The sequence below is a fragment of the Eucyclogobius newberryi genome, unplaced genomic scaffold (genome assembly GCF_026437365.1).
Source record: "Eucyclogobius newberryi isolate DKJ021-1_F unplaced genomic scaffold, fEucNew1.0.hap1 SCAF_11, whole genome shotgun sequence".
Lineage (NCBI taxonomy): Eukaryota > Metazoa > Chordata > Actinopteri > Gobiiformes > Gobiidae > Eucyclogobius > Eucyclogobius newberryi.
In genome coordinates, this window is record NW_027315735.1 from 32,093,784 (window position 1) to 32,107,227 (window position 13,444).

Genomic DNA, 13,444 nt, shown 5'->3' on the forward strand with positions numbered 1-13,444 from the left:
ACTAAAAGGAACAAATGAGAATTGGGCCTAAATAAACCGCAAAGGTAAAAAAAATTACATTTGTAAGTCTTTTTGTTGATGGAAAAATAAGCAGTGGGTCCAGCTCGCCCCCGACGGTCCCTCATCTGCCTGAAGAGTGGGTCCAGCTCGACTCAGACGGTCCCTCATCTGCCTGAAGAGTGGGTCCAGCTCGACTCAGACGGTCCCTCATCTGCCTGAAGAGTGGGTCCAGCTCGCCTCAGTTGGTCCCTCATCTGCCTGAAGAGTGGGTCTAGTTCGCCTCAGTCGGTCCCTCATCTGCCTGAAGAGTGGGTCCAGTTCGCCTCAGTCGGTCCCTCATCTGCCTGAAGAGTGGGTCCAGTTCGCCTCAGTCGGTCCTCGTGTCCGTCTGTGAGAGTCGGATCTCTCCTTCACTGGAACTCCTCCAGGTTTCTACGCTTTTTTCCCAAAGAGGTTTTTTTTGTAGTTTTTCCTGGCCGAGAAGGAGAGTCTAAGGACAGAGGACCCTGGGACATCGTCCCTCGCCACCACAGACATTGTCTGACTCCCTCGCCACCACAGACATTGTCTGACTTCACCGCCACCACAGACATTGTTGATTCATTTCTCCCTGTGGCCCTCAGAGGCAACTGTTGTTGTGATTTTGGGCCTTACAAAAATTAATTGATTTGATTTGATTCAGTACCGTATTTTCCAGACTATAAGTCGCACCAGCCAAAAAATGCATAATACTACTCCTGACCTACAGAGCCATAAATTACATGGCCCCATCCTATCTCAAAGATGCTATAGAACCATATCATCCAAACAGAGCTCTTCGCTCTCAAAATGCTGGCCTTCTGGTGGTCCCAAGAGTCTCTAAAAGTACAGTAGAAGGTAGAGCGTTTAGCTACCAAGCGCCTGTGTTATGGAATCAGCTCCCGGCCCATGTTAAATATGATGAAACAGTCTCTTCATTTAAAGTCCAGGCTTAAAACGTTCCTCTTTGAAATCGCTTATGGTCAGACCAGTTAGGAACAGAAATATAAACCCACAGCTTTAGCTATGCTGCCCTAGGAGCAACTATGCTGGGGGAAGTATGACAGCTTGAGCACTATCCTCTTCTTCTGACTACTTATTCTATCAAACAATATTTAATTTTTAATTCCACTTGCAAACTGTTCACCGCCTTCTTTTTCCTTTTCTCACTCCTGAGGACCTGTGAACCCAGAGGCTCCTCTCCTGGTGAAGTGGTCCCTGCCCCGTATGGACGGTCCCTCATCTGCCTGAAGAGTGGGTCCAGCTCGACTCAAACGGTGCCTCATCTGCCTGAAGAGTGGGTCCAGCTCGACTCAAACGGTGCCTCATCTGCCTGAAGAGTGGCTCCAGCTCCAGTCTCCCTCGCGTCCGTGTGTGAGAGTTAGATCTCTCCTTCACTCTGGAACTCCTCCAGGTTTCTACTTTTTCTCAAGGAGGTTTTTTGTAGTTTTTCCTGGCCGAGAAGGAGGGTCTAAGGACAGAGGACTCTGGGACATCGTCCCTCGCCACCACAGACATTGTTTGACTCCATCGCCACCACAGACATTGTTGATTCATTTTTCACAGTCACCCTCAGAGGCAACCGTTGTTGTGATTTTGGGCGTTACAAAAATAAATTTAATTGAATTGAATAGAGAAGAAAAAAAACATATATAAGTTGCACTGGAGTATGAAATGCGGTTGCAAGTGTGAAAATAACAAATAATATCACATATAAGTCGCCCTGGAGTATAAGTTTAAGTATATATGTAACCCTTTTACCAACCGGCTCAAAATAAAGCGGTAATAACACGTTCCGATAGAACCCCTTTAAACTCAAATTTAACTAAAAAGGTAAAAAGAGACATTCCAATGTATAAAACCATCTAGGTTAGAAGTATGATCCTTACTGTAGATAACGATTTAAATCAGGCTTCCCAGAAGTGTTAATGTACAAAAAGACACACCGTAGTAATTAATATATTGTATTAAACAAGAAAAGTATTTGGGGAAAAAACATAAAATGTATTTACACACATAAGAAGAAATTAACTCTCAGAGTCAAAATGTACCAGATTACCTACGAGTGCACTCGAATTTATAGTTTGCAACGTTGGCGCGCGTTGGAGCTCTTATCCAGTGAAAACAGACACGTTCAATCCTACCAGTCAACCAGGAAAAACCCCTTCGGTCCTCAGTCAACCAGGAGAAAAGATGGGCGCAGCAATCCACTCCCTCGACGTCCTCAAAGGTGAGTGCAGATCTGCAGTGGTCACGCCGTCTCTCCCCCGACTGGGTTTGATATAAACAGCACAGACGCGATAGCATCTTTAGCTTTAGCCTAGCTTAGCATTAGCTTAGCTCTGTCAGCTACGTCCATGGCAAAATAGTACAAAACTCACCCCCTTGAACACACACAAGTCCTCCGCGGTCCTCCGTCGATTGACGTGCAGCTCTAAGCGAGTTTAATCATTTTTTAGCGAGTTACAGTCCTCAGCAGCGCAGCGCAGCTCATCACTACATGCTTCTCGTGGCTTCTCTGTGAGTCTCTCTGTGTGCACCTGTTCTGCACGTGCTCTGCGTCACGTTCGTGCGTGATAGACACGAGCGCAGAAAACCAAAATAAAAGCAGATATAACTTTAAAAAATTGTTAAAGGCGGTATGGACGATTTTTCGGCGATTTGAGAACGCAGGCGGAAGTGCGCATGCGCACTCCCCCGTGCGGACCGATACAACACACACGTGCGTTTGTTTATTAGCGCAACGGAGCGCATCGCATCGCTCATCTCCCGTAGATTTCTATCCACTTCTGTGTCAGCTCGAACTGTCTTTCTCCGTCTTCATTTTGTCCCGTACACTGAGGGAACTATATTATGATAGATCCATACGCTTAGGCACGCGGAAACGTGGGGACGAGCCTGACGCGGCTGCAGGTGAGCGATAGGTGCGTTTTATGAGTGATACGTGGCAGGACAAATGATTTATCCACGCCACGAGGAAATATGATAAAAAATTTGCTGAAAAAAATCGTCCATACCACCTTTAAGTTGAAATACAATGAATGAACATTTTAACCCAATGCAAAATGCATATTTTAACAAATAATATTACAAATGCCCTATGCATTGTACAATAAAATGCAAAATAAAATATCCTGATAATCAAAACATCAGGTTATTACATTCTCCCTTCACCAAAATAAGGCATGCCCTCATGACTTACCATATCAGGTAAAGTAAACTCAAAGTATGAAAGGGGAGCTTATCCACTTATAAAAACATGACACATGTTTAACCGTAGGAGAAACAAAACTAGGACTACCTGGCGAGTCATAAGTAAGTCTGGAAGGAGCTTTTCTGAGTCTCTGAGATTTTCTAGTCCCACCATCAGTCTGCAAGTCCTCTTGAGAGTCTTGTTCTACAGTCTGAATTACAGGAGTCTCTTTCTCAGTAGTACATGTCTCTTGCATGTCAGAGTGTTCAGCTATGTCAGGTCTCGTGTCAACATAGTCAACTGTTTGTTCTACAGGTTGCATGTCGAGATCTAAACTGAATGGTTCTGAAGTTACATCTTGTATGGTATTTTGATCATTGAATGGCAAATCGTACCACACTCCAAGGTCTTCATCTTCTGAATCAGTGCATTCTTTGTTGTCTTGTTCTGATATTTCAGAATCCTTGATTGAATATTTGTCATGATCTTTGTATTTGTTACATCTCCTTCTCCTTATTTTTCTTTTGAGAACCGGTTCTGTGTTTTGACTTGAATCCAAACACTTTTTCTCCAAGAGGTAAAATGTGGTTGCGATGGAGTATTTTGATAGGTCCATCATCATTTTCTGGTTTCAGCCGAAACACAGGCAAGTTTGACATTTGACTTTCCACAACATAAGGAGTTGAAACCCACCGGTCTGCCAGCTTATGTTTTCCTTTTAATCCAAGATTGCGTATGAGAACGCGGTCTCCAGGCAATAATCTTGTGAATTTGACTTTCTTGTCGTATCGTTGTTTGTTTCCTTTGTTTTGTTTGGCAGCAGCGGACTCTGCGAGTTCATATGCAGCTTTGAGATCATTTCTCATGTCAGACACATAATTTAGGTAAGTTTCTTTACCCGTGTTGTCACTAGATGTTCCAAAACATAAATCCACAGGCATTCTAGCTTCACACCCAAACATTAGATAGTAAGGCGAAAATCCAGTAGCTTCATTTTCCGTGCAGTTGTAAGCGTGGACTAGATGTGTAATGTGTTGACTCCATTTCCTCTTTTTGTCCGGTTCAAGGGTTCCAAGCATATTTAACAGCGTTCGGTTAAATCTTTCGGGCTGGGGATCCCCTTGTGGATGATACGGTGTTGTTCTTGATTTGTCGACACCAAGCGAACTCAACAACTCATGAATTAAATGACTTTCAAAGTCTCGGCCCTGGTCGCTATGCATGCGTTTTGGCAAACCGTAGTGGAGGAAATATTTCTCCATAAAAACTTTGGCCACGGTAGCAGCTTTTTGGTCTTTTGTGGGAAAAGCGTGTGCATACCGGGTGTAATGATCAGTAATCACCAAGACATTCTCAATGTTGCTAGAGTCCGGTTCGATGGACAAGAAATCCATGAACACTAAATCCATTGGGCCTTCACTTTGCATGTGAAAAAGAGGGGCAACTTTCATTGGAAGGGTCTTTCTTTTTATGCACCTCGCACAATGTTTGCAGTGTTCTTCAACATCTGATTTCATTTTGGGCCAATAAAACTGCTCTTTTATGAGTCCATAAGTTTTATCAATGCCTAAATGACCAGAATCATCATGTAATGCTTTCATGACTGTTTTTCTGAACTTTTCTGGCAAAACGAGCTGTGAACGTTTGTTTCGTCCAGGCGGTATAGTGATTCGATATAGAACATCTTGTTTTAACTTTAGACGGTCCCACTCTCTCAGTAGTAGTGAAATCGCTGGGTTCTTTGACTTTACTTGGTCTGAATTTCCTTTTTTCAGTGCTTTCCATATCTCACTCAAATTAGAGTCTTCTTGTTGAGCTGTTGAGATCTCAAAGGGACTTAGGATTGGCATTCCCTTTAGGCTGAGAGAAGATAGATTACAGTAGGCTTTGGGTAAAGCACATACGGATAAACCCAAGTGGTCGACTGCTCTTTCAGTACTTGTATTTGTCTTTGATGCATTTGATGTTTGACACATCGCTCTGACACCATCTGCAGAGATGTCTGTCCATTGTTTTTCAGGGTTATGGTCAGGATGTGGGCGCCTTGACAAAGCGTCAGCGTCAATGTTTTGAACTCCTGATCTGTACTTGAGACTAAAATCATATGTAGACAAAGCTGCAAGCCAACGGTGACCTGTTGCATCCAATTTGGCCGACGTCAACACATAGGTCAATGGATTGTTGTCTGTTCGGACTTCAAACTTTGTGCCATACAGGTAATCATGTAGTTTGTCGACAACTGCCCACTTTAATGCTAGATACTCCAATTTATGAGCAGGGTAATGACGTTCGGATGGAGATAGACTACGACTGATGAAAGCGACTGGTCTTAGTACATCACCTTGGTCTTGATATAGAACTCCTCCAAGTCCTTCTCGACTTGCGTCAACATGCAGCACATAAGGTAACTGTGAGTTTGCAAAAGCTAAAACTGGAGCATGTGTGAGTCTCTGTTTTAACTCCTTGAAAGCAGCTTCGCATTGGTCGTCCCACCGACAACCAAATGGCTCTGACGGGTTGAGATAAGTTTGATCCTGTTTCTTCTTGGATTTTTTCGCGTGAGGAGGATATCCAGAAAGTAGTTGATTCAACGGGTAAGCGACTTTGGAATAGTCTTTTACAAAGCGTCTGTAATATCCACAGAATCCAAGAAATGACCGTAAAGCAGTTACAGTGGATGGTCTCGGCCATGAGGTGACTGCTTCAGTTTTCTTAGGATCCGTAGACACACCTTCTTGAGATACAATGTGACCAACATAGGACACAGATGGTTGACAAAACTGACATTTATCCAAAGACAGTTTGAGTCCTTCCTCCTTTAGACGATCAAGCACTTTTAAAAGCCGTTGTTCATGCTCTTCAAGTGTTGCACCAAACACGATAAGATCATCCAAGTAGACCAAAACCTCCAGCAAATTCATGTCACCAACGGTTCTTTCCATGATTCGCTGAAATGTTGCGGGAGCACCGGACACTCCTTGTGGCATTCTTTCAAATTGGTAAAAACCAAGTGGGCAAATGAAAGCTGTTTTTTCCTTGTCAGTTTCATTCATGGGCACTTGATAATAACCACTTCTGAGATCTAAGACGCTGAACCACTTGCTTCCATTAAGACAAGCTAATGCATCTTCAATCTTTGACACCGTGTACTGATCTGGGATAGTACGTCTGTTTAATGTACGATAGTCCACACACATACGGATTTTACCGTTTTTCTTACGAACTACCACTATAGGCGACGCATATTGACTGCGCGACTCAGTGATAACACCAGCCTTTTTTAGGTCTTCCAAGTGTTGTCTGAGCGCTTCAAGATCAGCAGGTGGCAAACGACGGGATCTTTCCCTGAAAGGTTTATCTTCGGTTGTTTTAATGGTGTGTGTTGTACTTTTGCTACAACCAACATCAAAATCATGAGTTGAGAAAACATCACTACGTTCTAACATTTTGTTCACCAATCTCTGTTTCCATTTCGTGGGGACAGTTGAATTTCCAAAATCAAAAGATTCTTCAGTGACTTTCTCTGAGGATGTAAGATCTGTCTCTTTATTGACTACAGGTGTTGGCAACACATCAACTGGAAACAGGTGAGCAATTGGCATTCCTCTGGTCAATGTTATTTCTTTGGACGAGTTGTTACGGACTAATACAGTTATTCTTTTGGAATTTACAATAGTGACAGGCTGCAATTCCGGTCTCACAAAAAGCTGATCTGGGAACCGAGGTTCTTCTGTAAGATCATCAGGTGAGTCCACCAATAAAGCTTGGGTACTTGGAATTCCTCGAAACTTTGGCACACCTTTGACCCTTGCTACACCACCTGGGCGTATTATTATTACTTTTGGTTGTGAGAACCATACAGATCCTCTTTGGTTGCTTTCAGTTTCATGTGGGGACTCAGACATTTCCTCCATAGCTTTCTTGAATGCAGGATGAATGTGCTTGACTGTTGTTAAATTCACTCCCTTCTCTTTATAACTCTTGAGAAGCCTACTGACTGTGGGGGTGTTTGTGCCAACAAGTATAGCTGCATTGTCTTTCACAATGGGATCAGGACAGACCAACACAAGCGCATCAATGGTCTCAGTCACGCCAACATCTGCTTCTCTGAACTGTAGCTTGAGTGACAGGTAGCCATCATACGCGTAATCAGCAGGACTGAGACCCCAGATCTGAAGTGAACAGATGGATATCAATGGCAGATGTTTCAAGTACTTGTCGTAGAAAGATCGATAGAGCAGAGTGACTTGAGAACCGGTGTCGAGAATAGCTTTAGCGTAAATGCCTTCGATCTGTACAGGTACAGTAGAACTTGGGCAGACTAAGCCTTCAGGTATAGTGTTTGCACTATTTTCTCTGTTTTGATGCTCTTGGAACGTGTCTTTACCTCTGGGACGCCAGGCCGTTCCACTACTGGGCCCCTTGGTAGTTTCCCGATTTCTTTGTGAGCTTGATAAGGCGTTTGTTGACTTTTTGAAGATTTTCAACTCCATCACATTCTCTCATGAAGTGTCCATCTTCGCCACATCTATAACCAAATATTCCAGGTTGGACTGAGTTTGTATTTTGTCGGTGTGAAGGCGCATTCCTACTAAACTTGTGTTTGTTTGGTTGCTCAGGTTTAGGACGTTTTGTCTCCGTTTGACTGATTGCTGCAGCTGCAACAGTTGCGACTTTGAGACTGTTCATTTCAGCTTTAATTTCGCTCAGTTCACTTTTGAGTCGTTCCATTTCTGGATCAGTTTTGAGCTCAGGAGCAGGTTTAGTTACAGAAGTCACAGTTTTAGACATTACTGCGCTTTTAACTTCATTCCTTCCTTTCAAAATATCCTCTTCCTCTCTGATCTCTTTTAGAAGTTCATTAAAAGGAAAGTGGCGGTCTCAACTTGTGAGTCATGCGTATGCGCATTGCAATCATGTCATGTGGAAGAGCACCTACAACTTGTTCGATGCGAAGACGATTCATGTCAATTAACTGGACACCTCCTTTTCTGAAAAGGCAATGCAACATCTTGTCAAGTCTGAGCAGATACAGTGACAGTTTTTCTCCTTCACTTTGAAATGTTTGTCTGAACTTGACCAGCAGATCGGATGAACTTTCAGTGGTTCCAAAAGCAGTTTCTAAAGCTCGCATGTAATCATTTCCAGTGGCATTTGGATTTTGAGCTCTTAAGAATCTTATTATATCCGCAGCTGGACCTTTAAGTCTCTTAATTGCATCACTACATTGCCATTCTTCAAGCATATGTGTGGTTTGCTCTGCCCAAGCGTCATACTCCTCTTCACCATTAGGGATTGGATGCATTCCGGAGAACATCCGCAATTTTCTGTAGCTTTGGGTATCTGTGGGTGCAGCATTACATTTGTCCACGAGAGAGCTGATGGCGTTAATGAGAGCAGTGTTAACATCAAGAGGCTGAGCATTTAACAGTCCTTTAATATCATCAAAACTTTTGCCCTCATGCTGAAGAAATGACAGTAACTTTGTTTGGAAATCTTCATTTTCATCAGACGTTACTGTGTGAATAGGCCAGGGACCAAACTCTCCAGGAACACCTACTTGGTCAGGCAAAGTCACTGTGGTCACGTCAGATAAGGTCTGGACTAACACAAAGTCAGTTTTTGATGTGGGGTCGGTGTGTCTGTTTACTACCTTAGTCTTTCCTAAAGCTTTAACTGAGCCAAGGACTTCAAGTAGGACATCATCTGGGACATTTTGAACACCACTTAAAACTATTGCATGAGCAGGATCTATTTGACGTCTGTCACACCATGCTTTAAATCTGCTCTGACTCCATTTTGTCTGACAAAAACACAAAATCACAAAAAAAACTTTAAGGCGGTATGGACGATTTTTTGGCGATTTGAGAACGCAGACGGAAGTGCACATGCGCACTCCCCCGTGTGGACTGATACAACACACACGTGCGTTTGTTTATTAGTGCGACGGATCGCATCGCATCGCTCGTTCCCCGTAGATTTCTGTCCACTTCTGTGTCAGCTCGAACTGTCTTTCTCCGTCTTCATTTGTCCCGTACACTGAGGGAACTATATTATGATAGATCCATGCGCTTAGGCACGCGGAAACGTGGGGACGAACCGCACGCGGCTGCAGGTGAGCGGTAGGTGCGTTTTATGATTGATACGTGGCAGGACTAATGATTTATGCACGCCACGAGGAAATATGATAAAAAATTTGCTGAAAAAAATAGTCCATACCACCTTTAAGTACTCTTTGAAATCACACTTCTTGAAAAAGCTAAATTTATCCCAAGAACGAGCCCCCAAAAATGTAACCCTTTTACCAACCGGCTCAAAATAAAGAGGTAATAACACGTTCCAATAGAACCCCTTTAAACTCAAATTTAACTAAAAAGGTAAAAGAGACATTCCAATGTATAAAACCATCTAGGTTAGAAGTATGATCCTCACTGTAGATAACGATTTAAATCAGGCTTCCCAGAAGTGTTAATGTACCAAAAGACACACCGTAGTACTTAATATATTGTATTAAACAAGAAAAGTATTTGGGGAAAAAACATAAAATGTATTTACACACATAAGAAGAAATTAACTCTCAGAGTCAAAATGTACCAGATTACCTACGAGTGCACTCGAATTTATAGTTTGCAACGTTGGCGCGCGTTGGAGCTCTTATCCAGTGAAAACAGACACGTTCAATCCTACCAGTCAACCAGGAAAAACCCCTTCGGTCCTCAGTCAACCAGGAGAAAAGATGGGCGCAGCAATCCACTCCCTCGACGTCCTCAAAGGTGAGTGCAGATCTGCAGTGGTCACGCCGTCTCTCCCCCGACTGGGTTTGATATAAACAGCACAGACGCGATAGCATCTTTAGCTTTAGCTTTAGCCTAGCTTAGCATTAGCTTAGCTCCATCAGCTACGTCCATGGCAAAATAGAACAAAACTCACCCCCTTGAACACACACAAGTCCTCCGCAGTCCTCCGGCGCAAGGGGAAGTTAACCAGGTCGATTTACGTGCAGCTCTAAGCGAGTTTAATCATTTTTAAGCGAGTTACAGTCCTCAGCAGCGCAGCGCAGCTCATCGCTACATGCTCCTCGTGGCTTCTCTGTGAGTCTCTCTGTGTGCACCTGTTCTGCATGTTCGTGCGTGATAGACACGAGCGCAGAAAACCAAAATAAAAGCAGATATAACTTTAAAAAATTGTTAAGTTGAAATACAATGAATGAACATTTTAGCCCAATGCAAAATGCATATTTTAACAAATAATATTACAAATGCCCTATGCATTGTACAATGAAATGCAAAATAAAATATCCTGATAATCAAAACATCAGGCTATTACATATAAGTATAAATATAAGTATAAGTTGCACCCCGGCCAAAACTATGAAAAAACTTGCGACTTATAGTCCGGAAAATAAGGTAAATGAAATATGTCAACAGTTCCAGAAAGAGCACAATCTTCAGAGCCAAACTCCTTCACCACAGCAGCTCACATCACAAACTGTTACTGAAGAGGACAAACCTGCAGTGAAACAGGCTCTATTCAGGGCCCGCTACAGCGGAGCAGAGGCTCTATTCAGGGCCCGCTACAGCGGAGCAGAGGCTCTATTCAGGGCCCGCTACAGCGGAGCAGAGGCTCTATTCAGGGCCCGCTACAGCGGAGCAGAGGCTCTATTCAGGGCCCGCTACAGCGGAGCAGAGGCTCTATTCAGGGCCCGCTACAGCGGAGCAGAGGCTCTATTCAGGGCCCGCTACAGCGGAGCAGAGGCTCTATTCAGGGCCCGCTACAGCGGAGCAGAGGCTCTATTCAGGGCCCGCTACAGCGGAGCAGAGGCTCTATTCAGGGCCCGCTACAGCGGAGCAGAGGCTCTATTCAGGGCCCGCTACAGCGGAGCAGAGGCTCTATTCAGGGCCCGCTACAGCGGAGCAGAGGCTCTATTCAGGGCCCGCTACAGCGGAGCAGAGGCTCTATTCAGGGCCCGCTACAGCGGAGCAGAGGCTCTATTCAGGGCCCGCTACAGCGGAGCAGAGGCTCTATTCAGGGCCCGCTACTGCGGAGCAGAGGCTCTATTCAGGGATCGCTACAGCGGAGCAGAGGCTTTATTCAGGGCCCGCTACAGCGGAGCAGAGGCTCTATTCAGGGCCCGCTACAGCGGAGCAGAGGCTCTATTCAGGGTCCGCTACAGCGGAGCAGAGGCTCTATTCAGGGCCCGCTACAGCGGAGCAGAGACACAACTACTAAACACACCTTTTAAAGTCGATGCCCAGATCTTTGGACATGTCGCTCTTCAGAGACTCACAGCTGGGACCAGGACCAGGACCAGGACCAGGACCAGGACCAGGACCAGGACCAGGACCAGGACCAGGACCAGGACCAGGACCAGGACCAGGTCTGGATTTTCTTCTGGTTTTAGATCCAGGTTTGTCCAGTTTCCTCCTGAAGAAAACAAAAGGATCAACACTAAACTAACAGCTGCAGCAGAGGCTGTGGTGTTGAGTTTGTCCTGAATGTAAAACTGAGCGTCTAAAGCCAGTTCTCTCTCAGTAAAAGTGTGGAGCAAAGTTCAGATTAAATGAGACAGTTTTTTGTCTTCACTCATTAAGTGTCTGTCTTCTTTATGTTTATAAAATGAACACTACAAGACATTTTCATGTGTTTGTAATAAAAAAGTCATGAAAACCTCTTTGACATATGGCTCAGCTCTAGTGGAATCATGTCACTGGTGTTTCTTTTATTATTCTCTTGTCACTTTATCACACTCTGTCCTCTTGGTACAGAAGAAATACATTCACTTGAACCTAAACTGAAATCCTTTCTAATTGAAGTCCAAAATGCAGTGAAGGGAGCAGACATTTTCCTGTCCCAGTGTCTCACAGCGGCCCACCTCCCAAACTGAAGACAAGAGGACAAACCTTGTAGAGTCAATCCCACAGTCTTTAGAGCGGTCAGTCTCCAGACACACAGAGCTCAGACCAGGACCAGGATCACAACCAGGACTGGACGGGTCCATCTTCTCCTGAAACCACCAGAGCAGAGGGAAAGTCACACATCTATAATATCAATCTAAACCACTATTACAATGAGCAACAACTCATTTACACAAGAAATCACATTATTTCTCCTTGTCTTTAGAAGTCCAGCTCCGTCCTGGGCTGCGCTCTGGACTCGGTGCAGGAGGTGGGGGACAGAAGGGTCCTGGCTAAATTCACATCTTTGCTGGACCATGAGTTTCACCCTCTGCAGGACACTCTGTCCGCTCTGGAGAGCAGCTTCAGTGACAGACTGATCCACCCTCGCTGTGTGAAGGAGACGTTTCACAGGTCTTTCCTTCTGCTGCTGTCAGACTTTATTACAAACACTGTTAGTCCTGAACATGTGTAACTGTCATACCCATGTGCAATACTGTCATACTGTGCAATACTGTCATACCAATGTGCAATACTGTCATACCCATGTGCAATACTGTCATACTGTGCAATACTGTCATACCAATGTGCAATACTGTCATACTGTGCAATACTGTCATACTGTGCAATACTGTCATACCAATGTGCAATACTGTCATACCCATGTGCAATACTGTCATACCCATGTGCAATACTGTCATACCCATGTGCAATACTGTCATACCCATGTGCAATACTGTCATACTGTGCAATACTGTCATACTGTGCAATACTGTCATACCCATGTGCAATACTGTCATACCCATGTGCAATACTGTCATACTGTGCAATACTGTCATACCAATGTGCAATACTGTCATACCCATGTGCAATACTGTCATACCCATGTGCAATACTGTCATACCCATGTGCAATACTGACATAATGTCAATCATATTGGTGCAATATTCTCTGTCCATATAACTGCTGTAAATAAGAGTGTTGTTATTATTTTTACTTTTTATTAAGAATATAAGAGTTTTTTATAGGAGCTTTTCTATTAAGAGTGTTTTTTTTAAGTTTTCTATAAGTTATCTGTTCTTTTACTTCTGTACCTACTTGTGTTGCAACACTGAAATGTCCCCATTGTGTGGACTAATAAAGGCTTATCTTACTCTTACTCTTATTTAATAGTTATCTGTAACCTGCATATGTCGGTGAAGTTCCTCATTCGTCCAGGAGTGTTGTCATCTGGACTTTTTCTAAAACTGAGTCCAGATGACAACAACTGAACCTTTCTACAACCTCAGGGGCGGATCCAGGATTTTCTGAAGGGGGCGCGCAAGATTCTAGGTCAACT

The 13,444-nt window shown here is 43.9% G+C and overlaps 1 protein-coding gene and 1 pseudogene across 3 annotated transcripts in view; one reads left to right on the plus strand and one right to left on the minus strand.

Moving 5' to 3' along the window:
• The window catches only part of LOC140354730 (NACHT, LRR and PYD domains-containing protein 3-like), a 32,999-nt pseudogene extending 20,784 nt beyond the window's left edge, over window positions 1–12,215 (minus strand).
• LOC140354724 (NACHT, LRR and PYD domains-containing protein 3-like) overlaps window positions 1–13,444 on the plus strand; it is a 334,575-nt gene that overhangs the window by 37,624 nt on the left and 283,507 nt on the right. The window lies entirely within an intron of this gene.